Raw genomic sequence first — 14,504 nt, 5'->3', positions numbered from 1 at the left:
TCCAGTCCAGCTTATTGTTGACGTGAACACCCAGGTATTTGAAACTCTCCACAGTTTCTATGTCCTGCCCCTGGATGTTCACAGGTGAGTGAGGTGGGGGTCTCACCATCTCCTTGGTCTTACTGGTGTTTAAGCACAGATGGTTCTTCTCACACCAGTCCACAAAGTCCATGATGACCGACCGGTACTCCAGCTCGTTCCCCTCAGACACACAGCCCACAATGGCCGAGTCGTCAGAGAACTTCTGAAGGTGGCAGCTGTCCGTGTTGTAGGTGAAGTCCGAGGTGCAGAGGGTGAAGAGAAACGGAGACAGAACGGTGCCCTGGGGGGCCCCGGTGCTGCAGAGTGCCACCTCTGACTAACAGCCGTGCAGCCGCACGTACTGAGGGCGGTCAGTGAGGTAGTCCATGGTCCAGTCAGCCAGATGTTTGTCCACCCCAGCGTCCTCCAGCTTCCCCCTCAGTAGCACCGGTCTGATGGTGTTGAAAGCGCTGGAGAAGTCAAAGAACATGACTCTCACAGCGCTCCCGGTGGTCTCCAGGTGGGTTAGCGCCCGCTGCAGCAGGTAGATGATGGCATCCTCTACTCCGATGTTGGGCTGGTAGGCGAACTGCAGCGGGTCCAGGGTGGGGCTCACCACAGTGCGCAGGTGAGCTAGGATGAGGCGCTCCATGGTCTTCATCAGGTGGGAGGTCAGGGAGACTGGTCTGAAGTCGGCCGGTTCCCTGGCGTGCGGCGTTTTGGGAACCGGTACCACACAGGAGGTCTTCCACAGGGTGGGCACCACCCCCAGGCTGAGGCTCAGGTTGTAGATGTAGCTGAGGACCTCACAGAGCTCATCTGCACAGGTCCTCAGTAGCCTGGGGGGGATGCCGTCCGGTCCTGAGGCTTTCCTTTGTTTCTGCCTCGTCAGCTGTCCTCTCACCTGCATTGGTGTGACTGTGAGGGGGGAGGAAGGTAGGGCTGAAGGTGTGGATGGGTCAGTCGTTGATCGGAGTGGCGGTGGGGGGGATGGTAGGTCTCTGGAGCGCTGGTGGTTGGAGACATGTGGAGAGTTGAGGGCAAGGAGGGGGCCAGTGTGGGGGGAGTCGAACTGAGTGAAGAATGAGTTCAACTCATCTGCAGTCTTGGTGTCTCCATCTGCAGCCCTGCTGGTCCTCTGCCCGAAGCCGGAGATGTTCTTCAGACCTCTCCACACATCCCTGACGTTGTTCTGTGCCAGCTGCTCCTCCATCTTCTTCCCATAATCCTTCTTTGCTGCCCTAATCTTCCACTGGAGCTCCCGCTGGACTCTACGCTGCTCCTCTCTGTCCCCTGAGTAGAAAACCCTCTTCTTCTGGTTCAGGAGGACTTTCAGCTCAGGGGTCACCCAGCGGGGGTTGTTTGGAAAGCATCGTAGCCGTCGTGTAGGCACGATGCTCTCCACACAGAAGTTCATGTAGTCAGTGATGCATTCAGTCAGGCTGTTGATGTCCTCTCCATGAGAGCTTTGAAACATGCTCCAGTCTGTGGTTCTGAAACAGTCCTTCAGTCTCTCACTGGCTTCGTCTGACCAAACTTTCACTGACTTCTTCTGTGCCTTTTGTCTCCTCACCAGTGGAATGTAATGGGGGAGCAGATAGAGGAGGTTGTGGTCTGAGCGTCCCAGAGGGGGGAGGGGGGCGGAGGTGTAAGCGTCCTTAACGTTAGCATAAAAAAGGTCCAGCGTTTTATTGTCCCTTGTTTTACACGTGACGTACTGGGTGAGCGTGGGGAGGGTGGAACGGAGAGAGGCATGGTTGAAATCCCCTGTGATCAGCAGGAGAGCGCGGGGGTGCTGTGTTTGCAGATTGTTTACAGCGGCATGGATCCGCTCACACGCGGCGGCGTCCGCGGAGGGAGGGATGTAAACACAGAGCATGATCACGTGGCCGAACTCTCTTGGCAAGTAATAAGGTCTTAAGCTCACTGCGAGAAGTTCAACATCCGAGCAGCATATCTGCCGCTTCACGTGAACATGCGCCGCGTTACACCACCTCTCATTCACAAACACCGCCAGCCCTCCCCCTCTCTTTTTTCTGCTCCCCGCAAAAGTTCTGTCCGCGCGGATAAGTTTAAAGCCGTCCGTGGAGATCACTGAGTCCGGGACAGATCCATCTAACCACGTCTCCGTGAAGCACATAATGCTAGCGTCTCCGTACTTACTCTGGAAACGGGTTAGTGCTGTGAGTTCCTCGGTCTTGTTCCGTAAAGATCTAACGTTTCCCGTGACAACCGATGGTAAATAACCTTTCCTCCGCTTCGTCCTCCCGCCCCGACATCCTCTCCGTCTCCTCCGTATTTCTGCGGGGATGTATAGTTTCTCAGCGTGGTGATGAACGGGGCCGCAGCGCGAGGAGTCACATAGTCCGAGAAGCTGGTTCCTCGTGTAGATCAAGGGACGCTTGGAGTTGCGGACAAAGGGATCTCCACTCGCGGCATCGAAATGTGCCGAAAGTAACAAAAATATAATCAATAGAGTCCCAAAAGTTGGTTTCTTCAGGGCATCTAGGCTCAGAATACCCGATGCGGTATTCAAAAATATACATGCAATCCAGAAAACACAATAAAAAGGAGAAAGTAGGAAAAGAAGGGATACCGCCGATGTGACTGGCTGCTGCCTGCGCAGCGCCATCTTGGACATCATATAAACGCCTGGATTAGTTTTTCCAGATCCTTTTGAGACATTAGTCCTTTAATCCTGGAAAAGTTCCTCAGGTGATAGAATGCCCACCTTGTAACTGTCTGTAAATGCTTTTGGAGGTTCAGGTCTGAGTCCATCACTACACCAAGGTTTCGGGTCTGATCAGTGGTTTCTAGCTGAAACGACTGAAGCTGTGTGCTAACTTTTGATCTCTCCTCTATTGGTCCAAATATTATTACTTCAGTTTTGTTTTTATTTAATTGAAGAAAGTTTTGACACATCCAGCAAGATGTGCACCAACAATTTGTCCTCCTTTGAACTCACCCATGTCACCCATAATGTTGTGTGCATTGCAATATTTTGAGCAAAACTGTGCTCTTACCCTGCTAATTGGACCTTCACACTCTGCTCTTATTGGTTCAATGTGCAATTAATGAAGATTGGCCACCAGGCTGGGCCAATTTAGCCATGAAACCTCCCACACTAAAATGAGAGGTGTTTCAGTTTCATTGTCAAACTCCTGTATATAGTGTATTTCACTTACTGAATTGAGTTACTGAAATAATTGTCTATACTTTTATTTATTAAGATTTAATTCTAGTGTTTATGTAAGGCAGAGGTTACAAATTACGACCTTTTGTATGGACCGTTTTTGCCTTTTCTTCTTTCTATTAAAAACGGTTCTAAGAGAAGAGGTTTACGACTACCGTAGCAAATGAATGGCAAACTGTCGGCTGTCGCCAATTAGCTCATTAGCTGCGTCTCAGATCGAAATACGCAGTTTGCAGCTCTGCAGACGCAAAGTTTTCCTGGTCGGCAGGTTTTGATGAAGACAAATCCTTTTCACTCAGAAGGTTTGATTTAAAATCCCCAAGCGATGAGAGCCTACGACCAAGGAACTCGGAAGCTTTGCCTTTGACGGTCATGCCCACCACCAGGCGGGCGCCTTTTTCAACTTCTTCAGAAGTTGAACGATTCTAGTTAGGCGCCTGCCATAGCATTTGCAATGAGGAGGCAGTGCTGTGCGAAGCATGGAGGCACCTATTACTATTCACCTCTAAACGGACTATTTATTAGGCGCCTGCCATAGCATTTGCAATGAGGAGGCAGAGCCGTTTACTTTATCAGAACGTGTTATACTGAGTGATCAGTCTAGTTTTAACCGACATAGCAATCCCTTACGATCGTACTAACAAGTGTTACGTTTTCAATTTTAACCCATTAACTGAACGATAATGTAACGGCACTATTCCTATATTTCGCTAAGAGAAATAAAACATCTTGATTTTCACGCCAAATTGTCTGGAAATGAGGCGGAGTTTACTGTGTTCAGCAAGCTGAATGCGCGGTCCCGACCCAGGGGATACAAATCCTGGCGGGGATACCTAGTTTGGCACGACACCGTGCCCATTTAACACCCCAGCCTTTTGCTCTTTGTTTATCAACAACGAGATATGTCGATTTAAAAAACAGAACAATGTATTATGAGTTTAAAAAAATCAATTTCATTTTATTAGAATGTGATGTTTAAAAATATTTAGACTTCACAAAGCTGGAGGTTAAAAGTTTTATTGATTTCAAACATTCTCCCGATGCAGGGGATACAAATTCTGCCGGGGATAAGTCGTTTGGCTGTGCTATCCTAGCGCAGCAGGTCTTGATGATATCACAGCAAAATTAGCAAAAGTCTGGGCTATTTCTGCCCTGTGATGGACTGCCGACCTGTCCAGGGTCTACACCGCCTCTTGCCCATTGACAGCTGGAGATCGGCACCGGTCCAAACCCAGCAGGGATAAACGTGTTAGAAAATGGATGATGGATGGTCTGGGCTATTTCTTTTTCCATGCCATCAAGTTCTTTGCCAACTGGCGCCAGAAAATGCTATTATTGGTCTTTCTTCGTCTGGAAACAAATGTTTACAACACCTTACACATTGAATGCACTCAGCTGACAATACAGCGATCTGATTGGCTGAGCAGCAAAAATCGAATCACGTGACCTCTTGGACCGAAGCGCCACAGTTTAGATTTTTTATCGGCTATAACTTATTAATGTGCAAGTGAAAACGTGGGAACATAGGTGTTTTGAGATCACTGCTATGTGTAGCAACTTATCCAAGTGCAAGAAAGTTGCCGTCTGACAGTTCATACGAAACTTCCTAAGGAGACGTCCCACAGATTCTGGCCCACGGACTCGTTTTGAGGAAACTACGGTTGTAGCTCAGTGTCTGCCTTGCGGTGGTTGCGGAGACGTGTCTGTTTTGTAGAATAAATCATCCGCCGATGAGTTATTGATCTGGAAAGCCGAATCTGAAACCACCGAAAAACATTTCAGATCCCAAATGTACAGCGTTCTAATTCTTCCAGTCTATTAGCAGCTTCCCGTAAGAGGTCGGACACTGAACGTCTGCCTGCTGAGTTATTATTAAACAATGCTTCATGTCGGGGAAAAGCCATGTAGATTGACCGACGCAGTAAAATGCTAACCAACCAATGGGAAGAAGTTGAGCCCTTAAGACACAGCCCTCCTCATTTGCATAATGAGGCAGAAATGCATACAGAAATTTAAAAAGGACTGGCAGAAATGTAAAAACGAGAGACAAAAATGTAAAAAGGAGAGACAGAAATGTAAAAAGGAGAGACAGAAATGTAAAAACGGCAAACAGAAATGTAAAAAGGACAGATGGAAATGTAAAAACGAGAAACAGAAATGTAAAAAGGACAAACAGAAATGTAAAAACGAGAAACAGAAATGTAAAAAGGACAAACAGAAATAAATAGCATCTGAGAAATAAATAGTGCAAAAAAATACAAAGAAAGAACAAAACAGACAAAAATATTATAACACGCACATAAATAAATACTTAACAAAATAAGTAATTAATAAATAAAGTGGCTGATTAAAGGAAATATACATTTTGTCTCACTGTATAATTCATTTTCTATCTACATTTATTTGTGCATTGTATTTTTGGTGGCACATAATTGTATGCATATTTATTTATTGAGCATTTATTTATGTATTTATTTTTAAATATGGAAGACTTGGTCCTCCATACTCCAGGGCTCAACAAGAGTTCATCTAAAGATGTTTTAGAACTGATTGGTGACCTTTAGTTTATATTTCAGAAAGTTAGTTATAAGTAGAGTTATGTGTTTTTTTGTTTTTTGGATACAATCCGGTTTAGCACCCGAACATCCCTTTCAGACTGCTTACTCGTGCGTCCACAGTTAATCCTGTTGGATGTGGTTCGTCCACATTACCCTGGACCCCGTGGCTCTTGATACATTACAAAGACTTGCTGTCTTGGTCACAGAGGCAAGGCAAGGCAAGGGAAATTTATTTATATAGCACAATTCAGTACAGAGACAATACAAAGTGCTTTACATGATTAAAATATAGCAAAATAAACGCAAGTAGGAATAAAATGTAGATAGAAAATAGAATAAAAGCAAGTACAGATAGAATGTAGAAACAAAGAAGAACATTAAAAACAGTAAAACAGTTTAACTAGAACAGTCAAAGGCAATTTTAAACAAATGTGTTTGTAATCTTGATTTAAAAGAACTCAGGCTTTCCGCACTTTTACAGTTTTCTGGAAGTTTGTTCCAGATAAGTGGAGCATAGGAACTAAATGCTGCTTCTCCGTGTTTGGTTCGTGTTCTAGGTATGTGGAGTAGACTGGAGCCAGAAGACCTTAGTGGTTTGGATGGTTGATGCACTGATAACAAGTCTGTGATGTATTTAGGTGCTAAGCCATTTAGGGATTTATAAACTAACAGAAGTATTTTAAAGTCTATTCTCTGAGATACAGGGAGCCAGTGTAAGGACTTTAGAACTGGGGGGATGTTCTCTACTTTCTTAGTCTTAGTGAGGACGCGGGCAGCAGCATTCTGGATCAGCTGCAACTGTCTGATCCACTTTTTAGGCAGACCTGTGAAAACACTGTTGCAGTATTCAATTCTATAAATATAAACGCATGGATTAGTTTTTCCAGATCCTGCTGAGACATCAGTCCTTTAATCCTGGAAATGCTCTTCAGGTGATAGAAAGCCGACCTTGTCACTGTCTGTAAATGCTTTTGAAGGTTCAGGTCTGAGTCCATCACTACACCCAGATTTTGGGCCTGATCAGTGGTTTTTAGCTGAAGCAGCTGAAGCTGTGTGCTAACTTTTGATTTCTCCTCTATTGGTCCAAATATTATTACTTCAGTTTTGTTTTTATTCACTTGAAGAAAGTTTTGACACATCCAGCAAGATGTGCACCAACAATTTGTCCTCCTTTGAACTCTGGTATGTCACCCATAATGTTGTGTGCATTGCAATATTTTGAGCAAAACTGTGCTCTTACCCTGCTAATTGGACCTTCACCCTCTGCTCTTATTGGTTCAATGTGCAATTAATGATGATTGGCCACCAGGCTGGTCCAATTTAGCCATGAAACCTCCCACACTAAAATTAGAGGTGTTTCAGTTTCATTGTCCAACCCCTTTATATATTGTATTTCACTTACTGAATTGAGTTACTGAAATAATTGTCTATACTTTTATTTATTAAGATTTAATGCTAGTGTTTATGTAAGGCAGAGGTTACAAATGTAAACGTTACAACCTTTTGTTTGGACCGTTTTTGGCTTTTCTTTTTTCTATTAGAAACGGCTCTAAGAGAAGAGGTGGAAACAACGCCCCCAAAATGACGCTTGTGGCCAAAAAGTGTATTATGTCAGTAGTGGTTTAGGACTACCGTAGCAAATGAATTGCAAACTTTGACTGTCGGCTGTCGCCAATTAGGTCATTAGCTGCATCTCAGATCGAAATACGCAGTTTGCAGCTCTGCAGACGCAAAGTTTTCCTGGTCGGCAGGTTTTGATGAAGACAAATCCTTTTCACTCAGAAGGTTTGATTTAAAATCCCCAAGCGATGAGAGCCTACGACCAAGGAACTCTGAAGCTTTGCCTTTGACGGTCACGCCCACCACCAGGCGGGCGCCTACTTCAACTTCTTCAGAAGTTGAACGATTCTAGTTTACAACTGTTCTTTTGCACTGAAAATATATTTTTCATGTAAGAAGTGCTTTGAATGTAAAAATCTGAGCTAAAAATAAAACTCAAATTCGTACTTTATTATGTTATGTAATTTTCTTTTTCTTAGAATTAATATTATAAAACTGGTATCAAAAAAAGTATCGTTTAGGAACCGATATCGAAGTAAAGGTATCGGTATCGGTACCGGTATCGAATATTTTTGATTGATACCCAGCCCGTCACCTTATAACTTTATTAAATTGTTTAGAAATTTTTATTGAATTATGTGATTTTAGCACATGATTAATTGAAAGTAAATATAGAATAGGTATTAAACAACCACAAAATCAAAGCATTTGCCCATAAGCAGCAACAGAAGTGCGGCAGGCTGCCTGCCGGCTTAGTGACACCTTGTAGCAGCTGCGATGCCAGATGACCTGCCATTAGTTACGGCAGGTGGCGGCGTTGTGACACCTTGTGGCAGGCGGCTGGCGAAAGTTCCACAAGCTTTTAATGGAAATAATATAAATAAAACCTGATTATTTGGAAGTAGTTATAGACTAACAGGCATCTATAACAAATTGTTTGCCCACACACAGCAACAGGAATGCGGCAATAGCCGTGACATCTTCTTGGCAGTGGCATGCCAGTGAAAGTGCCACCGGAACTGCCACTACTAGGTGCCGCAACCACCGGAACTGCCACTGCCACCGGAAATGACACTCTTAGCTGGAGCTGCCACAGGAAGTGCCACTCTTAGCTAGAGCTGCCACAGGAAGTGACACTAGTAGCTGGAGCTGCCACCGGAAGTTCCAGTATCAGATGCCGCTGCCACAAATTGAGCTCGGCCCTGCTGCCTATCTTTCCACAGAGTTAAAGGCAGCGCCCTAAGGAAACCGCGTCACAGCGGGGTCCTTGGCAGTCGAAGGAATGCGCCTAATGGCTGCGTACTTTTGGCATGCAAGGCCTCAGTCAACCGTTCCTCTATCCACAATGTATGTGATGGACGGTTGTACTGAAACTGTAATTTCGATTACAAGTCAAATTGTAGTTGACAATAAAGATTGATTGATTGATTGAAGGCACTGTATCTCTGTAGTTAGGCTGCTATAGGCTTAATTTATATTGTTTGTTATAAATAGCAAAGTCTTGTTAGTCTTCTTTGTTATAAATAGCAAAGTCTTGTTAGTCTTGATATTATTATGGCATATGTGCTTCAAAGAAAATGCTCTTGTGAGCATATAAAAGGAAGAGGAATAAAAAAAAATGTCTGTGTGCGGAAGAGAAGATAGCAGTCTGTTGTTTCTCCTCTCCATGAATGCTGACCCCACTAGAGAGTGTGACTTGACCGTTTTGATGATTGCAACTATGATAGACTAACACTATACTTATGCTGCTGGTATTAGTATGGGGTGCTGAATGTAAAAATTTAAAAACAATTTTACTGTCACTTTCTTAACATTTAGTGCATTTTGTCACATTTAGTGGGAAATGCTAAAAATGTTAATTCCCTAACTAAAATATCTAAATATATATGTTAAATCTTTTTCTACAGGCTATATCTATATATAACTGTTATTGTCATATCTAAATCTTAAATTTATATCTAAATCTTAAATCTATAAGTAAATATATATCTTATATCTAAATATTAAATCTAAATGTATATCTTAAATCTAAATATATATATGTTATTTCTAAATCTTAAATCAAAATATATATAATTTTTAAATCTTAAATTAAATATATGTTATATCTAAATCTTATAACTAAATTTATATCTTAAATCTAGAACTTAAATCTTCACAAGATATGCTAATTAACCATGCCCCTTTAATATATCAACTGGTGGCCACACCCCCAGCAAAAGGACCAAGAGGTCTGAGCCAACATGCTGGTCTTCTTGCAAACGGAAGAAATTGAATGGCCTGTAATAGCAGGTGTGCAGGTTCCCCTACAGGGTACACTCTTGCAAGCACCACCCTCAGCAGTTCTGGTGAGTAAACATTTTTTCAACTCTACATCAGACAACTTCAGGAGACAGCTATCTGTGACCAAGGGGGGACAGTAGTGATTTCTCCGCCTGCCATTGCGGTCGGCATTACACTTAACAGTGAGGGAGTGCATTAGCCATCATAGAGGCTTAGCTCAAAATAACAGCTGTAAATTGTTTTTGTAGTATGGCCTATGTTGTTTCAGAGATGGAAATGTATAAACACTCCAGTAACAGAGGGCTAATGCAATGTTATGCGAATGCGATGCTAATGCTAGCTGCTTTTTTATGTCATTGCATTTGCTGTCGTGTCACAGATATGCTGAACGAAATGCTAAATTTGAACTTGTTCCCCTTTGCAATTAGTGATATTACTCAAAAGAACAACTATTTACTTTCTTCAATTTGAGCATGTTGAAAAGAATTAAGCTGCATTTATTTTTCCCCTCTCTGTGACGTGTAGGTGTGTCATGTAACTGGCTTTAAGCAGTTGAAGAACATGAGGTGCAAAAGGAGAGATGCAGAGGCAGTAAACGGCGTGGTCCACCATTTTAATTATCATTTTTATAATGCCTATTTACAAAGTGCACGTACCAAAAGTGCAAGAGCAATGAAGGTTGGGGAAGCAGTGTGTCTTCTCCAGCAGCAGTACAGCAAGTGATGAAACAGGCACCTTAAATACTGTCTCACTAACTGGCTAAAACCACAAAAACTCTCCCAGGGGTATCATGTTAAGATAAGTACATAAAACTATCTAAATCCCTTCATAAACCATAACCACAACCATAAACCATATAAAACCACAAACTCTATACATAAAATCCTAAACCAAACAGCAAAGATAAATAGAAACCCCATAAACCACTAAAAGCTCAACCTGGCTCCTCAATACGTTTACCAGCCTTGGACCAGCCTGGAACCTTCTTAAGGCACTTGTTTCTGCACGGGCCTCTTTTAGGTGACGGACCTGGGGTCCGTTCTTCGTACGTTGCTAACCACTGAGCTATACAATACACTGGAGTGCTGATTTTGCTGAAAAACTGAAGTCACTGGCCGCCATGTTGCTACTCCCTACATTCACAGAATCCCATAGGATTTGGTTGCAACAACAAGCAGTTTTCTGGCTGTGTGAAAACGTTTCACAGGTAATACTACAGTCAGTGGTGATAGTTTCCTGCTGGCTGCGCACTTCTAGTGTTTATGTATCCAGCGAGCTTTGATTTCAGCTGTTCATCGTAGCTCTGCTGCTCTTACTGTATACTTTCAAAATGGCTGAGAGTTGCAAGAAGCAAACTGTCTAACAAGCTTATGAAAAGAAGAGGAAGACCTCAGAAGGAAGCAAAAAAAAGTTAGGGTCTATTTTTATCATCCTGCTGAGTTATCCTACTGTTCTCCAAATTGCATTGCTTGTTGTTATTTCATCTTTTAACTTTTTGTTCTCTGTCATTTTTTTTTTGTTCATAGTAGGTACACCTGGTCTGGCGTTCTGTTAGCTGTGACATCATCCAGGGAAGACAGATCATCCGCTTTTACCATCTAACGTAGAACAGATTCCTGGATCAATGTGAGCTTCTGTGCTTTTTTGTGTCTCTGCTCTGTCTTCTCTAACCCCCAATTGGTCGAGGCAGATGACCGTTTAAACTGAGCCTTTTTATTTCCCGTTAAAGGGGAGTTCTCCTCTCCACTGTCGCTTCATGCTTGCTCAGTATGAGGGATTGCTGCAAAGCCATCGACAATGCAGACGACTGTTCATGAGTCGTCGACTGTTCTCTACTCTCTTTCATGAGGAGTGAATGCTGCTTGTCAAGATTTGATGGAATCTACTGGGTTTCCTTAAGCCGGGCATACACTGTACGAGATAAGTACCACGTTTTCAGTCGTGGTACTTATATACATCTCAAACTGTGCGACGGAACCGCGGGGTTTAAAAAGTTCACCGCTCACGATCTGTGCGGCGCGACGCTCGGACGAGACCGGACGTCGGGGGAACGGAGGGGAGAGAGAGGAGAGACGAGACGCATCGGCGGCCGCGCGGTCTGGCAGGTCGCCCGGACCGCACCCCCCACCCCTCCAGCAAGCGGAGGAGTGCCGAAACAGGCGGCCAGCGCGTTGCGCGGACCGGACGGCTCGCCCTCCCCAACACCGGCCGAAGGTTGCTTCAGGGACGCCCGCTTCCCTCCCTCCGCTGGCGGGGACGGAGAGGAGGGGAGGGCGCCCCCTCGTAGCTCTGCTTGAACAGCAGGATGCGCTCACGAAAACCTCACGACAGCCGACTGAATTTGAAAAAATGTTTGGTTTTCACCGATCGTCCGATTCCTGATCGGGAGGTAGTCGTGAGAAGCCAGTCCCCCCTCCTCCCCCCCTCTACGATCAAGCTGAAATTCAGCCCGATTCAAAAAATGCTCGCACGACTGAAGAATCGGCCCGAAAAGGGGAAAAACTCGTACAGTGTACGCCCGGCTTAAGATAGGAAACTTTTTGACCAATCTGTATAATTTGATTGAATTTGACTTTGTAAAGTGCCTTTAGATGAGATGTATCATGAATTGGCGCTATATAAATAAAATTGAATTGAAATGAACATGTCTGTCTTTGTTAAATAGCATAGAACAAAGTATTTCAATATGAAACTATGTATTTATACATGAATATACCATATGTCTGTCTGTTAAAGAGCATATAGTTATTAAATACGTTGTTTAAACGTATTTCAGCATTAAAACCTGTTTTTATGTGTGCCAGCATCCTGTATCATAACTACATCTATGCCATGTGTAACAAACCAAACCATGTGTAAAGCAGGTAAAAAAAAAAAAAAAAAAAAAAAAAAAGTTCTGATTTTAGTTGGGCAAAGAAGTTTTCTCAGTACAAAATTGGTCTCTCAAATACTGTGCAACTGCATGAATCTAGATAAATACTCCCAGAAGAGTAGCAAAAACCGAATTGTTCAAGTCAATTCAAATGTTCAAGTTAGCTTTATTCTCTAACTGGGTTGGAGACAGCTTAGTGAGGTTTAATGCCTCAACACTGTTGAGACAATAGGGTGTTTTCAGCTGACGTCACGCTCACGTGACTACTCAGCGCGTCCGCCATATTGGGTGGCAGTCGTTTCGCACCGTTGACCTGCGTTGTATGACGCCTTAGGCAGTATTGGAAGTGAACAATGGGGAAAACGTGTTTAATGGTTGGTTGCACGGCCCGTGGAGGTGGAGATCAACGCTCTTTCTATCGCCTACCAGCCGTAATCGTGAATCAGTGTGAAAAAACAAAACAGCTCTCTGAACAACGCCGTCACCTATGGTTGACACGGATATCCAGGTCCGATTTGGACGGTGTTAAGCTGGAATACGCCAGAGTCTGCGGTGCTCACTTTGTCACAGGTAATTAACTGTTAAGTATTTAAAACATGTAAGAAGAATATATTAATAATAGGGCTTGGGCGTTATGACTTATTACTTTCCGCGGCTGCCATGTTGACTGCCTCCGCTGCCTCTACTGCCTATTACTACCGCGTACTGTACTCCCTCTCTCAGCCGTGTTTTAATTTGATTAATTTCACCTTAACTTGATTTCAACCATGGTAAACCATTGCTGTGTTGTGGGCTGTAACAGCGCAACACATGATCGCCATGGGAAAAACATAGAAACAGATTAATTTTCCACCGCTTTCCTGCCTGGAGGCGCAACCACGGAGAACAACTGTTAGCGATAACAAAGAGTCGTCGGCTCGCTTGGATCGCGGCTGTAAGTCGACCGAACATAACTTTCCACAGTATCCCGATGTCAATGAGAGTGTGTTCTAAACCTTTGAAACACATAGCAGCTAGTTAAAAGTACATTACATGCGTGAGTGGTTGTTAGCGCTAACGGTTAGCGCTAACGGTTAGCATGTGCCAGAGCCCGTCTGAGCACAGCTTACCTTTGAACGAGTTACAGAGATAAAGAGATCGTCGGCTCGCTTGGATCGCGGCTGTAAGACCGAACATAACTTTCCACAGTATCCCGATGTCAATGAGAGTGTGTTCTAAACGTTTGAAACACATAGCAGCTAGTTAAAAGTACATTACATGCGTGAGTGGTTGTTAGCACTAACGGTTAGCATGTGCCAGAGCCCGTCTGAGCGCAGCTTACCTTTGAACGAGTTGCTGTGTTCCCACTGTTTGCTGGCTTTATGATCTGCAGCTCCTACCGGCGCCAATACGGTAAATACAACTTAATTTTGCACTGGTCATTGTTCTGCTTAAATAATTAAAGCCGCGAGCGGCGTCGATCGGCCCTGCAGCCAAGCGCCTTCGCGCACCGCCGGCCGTCAGCCACCACAGAAGCATGCGACGCATTTGCGTCGGATTGTTTACATTTTTACCATCTTATTAAAACTCACCCGTCCACGTATGATGGCGATTTCCTTGATGTACATAACCAGATGTGAACTGGTTGTGAGCCTCTAGACCCTTGTAAGCTCTCATTTCCTCAAGAGTGTGCAGAGGGTTTTCACCGAACACCAGGTAATGCACTATGTCGCCGTGCTCTACATTTGGCCAATCATCTGGATTACGGCTTAACAAGGCACCGTGGAGGGCATAGGGGTCCATATGGTCGATCACGGAACATTTCCTCAGATATACGTCCTTATCTGGTCGCTCTAGCGTGCTGGCGTACTTATCCATTCGCGATACGATAATACGTGTAAGACAACTAGAGATAAGGAAGTGTGCCACCCAATATGGCGGACCGGAAGTTGGCCAGTGACGTCAGTGAAAACCCCCAACTCCGCTGGAGCCAGATGCACAAATATATATCCAAGATAAAAGCCTCCGACGTTTCTTA

The 14,504-nt window shown here is 44.0% G+C and overlaps 1 protein-coding gene across 5 annotated transcripts in view; it reads right to left on the bottom strand.

Moving 5' to 3' along the window:
- The window catches only part of cgrrf1 (cell growth regulator with ring finger domain 1), a 75,233-nt gene that overhangs the window by 60,076 nt on the left and 653 nt on the right, over window positions 1-14,504 (bottom strand). The gene's annotated exons all lie outside the window — the stretch shown is intronic.

This window comes from Fundulus heteroclitus, chromosome 16 (assembly GCF_011125445.2).
Source record: "Fundulus heteroclitus isolate FHET01 chromosome 16, MU-UCD_Fhet_4.1, whole genome shotgun sequence".
In the NCBI taxonomy this organism is placed as follows: domain Eukaryota; kingdom Metazoa; phylum Chordata; class Actinopteri; order Cyprinodontiformes; family Fundulidae; genus Fundulus; species Fundulus heteroclitus.
The sequence above is the reverse complement of the archived record's forward strand: the minus strand, read 5'-3'. Positions and strand labels throughout refer to the sequence as shown.